Source organism: Anabrus simplex, chromosome 6 (assembly GCF_040414725.1).
Source record: "Anabrus simplex isolate iqAnaSimp1 chromosome 6, ASM4041472v1, whole genome shotgun sequence".
NCBI classification, from domain to species: Eukaryota; Metazoa; Arthropoda; class Insecta; order Orthoptera; family Tettigoniidae; genus Anabrus; species Anabrus simplex.
In genome coordinates this window covers 206,792,770-206,795,607 of record NC_090270.1, presented here as the reverse complement: position 1 = coordinate 206,795,607, position 2,838 = coordinate 206,792,770, and positions in this window count along the sequence as shown.

The window sequence follows — 2,838 nt, the reverse complement described above, 5'->3', positions numbered from 1 at the left end:
CAGGAGCCATGTAGTTATCTAGACGTCTTGACAGGTTACAAAGTACTACACAAGCATTGATAACTTTACAAGCAAAGGTGGGATTTATTCGCATACCAATGCTAAGGACAGGAAATTTTTCTTTAAGGAGTCCTATTGCACACTCTATAACCCTCCTTGTTTTTTTATGTGCTCTTAAAAATCTTTGTTGAGACTGACTAGCAAAATCTCGGATTACTGGTGGTATGAGCCAAGATTTTAAAGGATAGATGGAGTCTCCAAGCAGAACTGCACCAGGGAAAGGTCTCCAGCCATTAGCCATCCTATTGTTCAAGCCACTTAATCTTAGAACCCTAGCATCGCTGACACTGCCAGGCCAGTTTGCACATACATAGTAGAATTCTAAATTTGGCCCACATACTAGCAGAACATTCAAGGAATGTTTCCCATGTCGATCAACAAATGCCGGTTCATATGCACTTGGTGCATCAATTTTGATAAGTGTTCCATCAAGTACTCCACAAATTAAAGGAATACCACCAAGTTCAGTGAATCTGGCAACTACTTCACCACAGTCAGCTGGCCAACGTACAACATCCTGAAGAAGAGTGTCATTTATCGCAGTCACAACTCTGCAGACTGTTGCTTTTGAAACACCATGCATATCAGAAATACAATGATACTGTGCACCACTACCTAACCAGTGTAGTGCAATCTGAAGCTGCTGTTTTGAGGTTAGTGCTTCATTCTTTGCAGTGGGAGATTCTAAGATATTACCAATCCTATCAAGCACATATTCAAATGTTCTGTAATCTAACCTAAATCCCTCATTGTATTCATATGATTGTTCCATACCCGTATAGGCTGTTCTTGGCCTAAAAGTTCTTGGACGGCGAATATAAATTCTCTCCTCATCACTATTTGAATCAGAGTTAACCATTTCACTGATCTTCACAATTTTATGCCAATATATCAATATACCACACACTTTGGTTTCACTAATAATATGAAATATGAGTCAAAATACACTAATAGAAATAATCCCAATAATATGAGTAAATTTTATTAGTTATGTTGTCTATGAAACAATTTACTAATATTATTAGGAACATCTACTAATAATTTAGACTCATAAACTAATAACTAATATTATTAACTAATAATTTTATGAAACACAATACTAATATTATTAGTTAATATTATTGGTTTTTACTAATAATATTAGTGAAATATGTTTTACGAAACAGGGCCCTGGAGTACTCCATTCGACTAGCTGGTCGATCGATGTTTCGAGTGTGTTCCATTTAGAGTGTTGTAAGAATCCTTCCAGAAATCGATAATTCTAGGCGGTTGATCGAACAGTTATATATATCGAGCTGTCAGTCAGTTCAATCACGGCCGACTGAATCCCTCACTGCGATCCTTATACTAGCCTTGACAATCACTTGTGAAGCCCAGCATAAAGCTGTAATTGGAAAGTTTCACCGTATTCCCGATAGGGCGCTGGCCCCCTAAGTCACAGACGGGAAGCTGTATACTGCGAATTACCGCATTTTCAGTTTTATTTATATTGTTTTGCTGTCGTAAGTGTCGGTAATGTGTTCGCAATGAGGGCATTTGTTCGCTTGTTATTGAGAGTTCATAATTATGCACTAATTAGTTTATTTTTTTATTTTTATTTTTTAAATTGTGTTGACAAATTTTGGAATTTGTGATTTTGTGCGCCTTTTTGTACAGAAATTTTCTGCAAACAAGAACAAATGTAATGAGTGGCTCAAAGTGATTTCTTGCCGTAACTTTGTCCTAAGCAAGAAATCTAATTTATGCACTAATTTGTTTTTTTTAAATTGTGTAATGTAGTGATTTGTTTTTCTTTAACTGTGTTTGAAAATATTCAAACATGTATCGCTGTGTGCCTTTTTGTACTTCGAACAGGAAAAAGAACAAAGGGACACTATCATTTCATGAATTCCCTGTAGATCAGGACAAAACTAAGGAGTAGCTCAAAGCAATTTCTTGTGATAATTTTGTCCCTAACACTAATTCTGCTTCTTCTGTTGTCTGTAGCCTTCATTTCAAAGATGATGATTATTCATTTGTAGGCAAATGTAGAAGAGTACTAAAGGAAAGTTCTGTACCTCCCCTTATAGGGGACTAGTACCAAGAGTCCTAGAAGAACAATTATTAGAACCGCCCACCCTCACCCAAGAAACACAAATGAGTTGAAGCTGCTCATCATTTTCAGAATCCTGATGCAAGCCCTTCAATAGCCAATAATGAAGGTACAGGCAATTTTGAATCTAAAATTGATATAGGGGCACCCAGAGTGATGCCTTGAATATTGAGGAAATGCGAAGAACTATGAACCGGTTGTGTGTGAAGGTAACTCGACTAAACAGCACTTTACAAGAGAAGCAGAAAGAACTGACGAGGGCAAGAATAAAACTGAATGAGATTGAAAATTATAGTTTTTACAGGGCATTAATAGTCTTGAAGAAAGATGCTACAGAGGGCAACATCCATGCCAAATTCATTTTAGAACAGCTTCTTATGTCCCATAAATGCAGGCCAATTTGGAGTAGTGACATCTTTAGGGAATGCATTATTTTTCAGTAAAGGTTATTTGCATGTACACACCAGAGAACTCTTAAAAGTACCATCCACAAGAACTATCTGCAGATATTCTGGTGACAGTAATTGTGCCGCTCGTGTCACTAAATTTATTAAGGATAGACTGACCTTGCAGGCAAAAGATCTGCATGAAGTTGAACGCTTTTCTTTCTTGATTGTAAATGAGGCTGCAATCAATCCTAAAATAATTTATGATAGGAAACTTGACTGTTTTTTTGGGTACAAAGA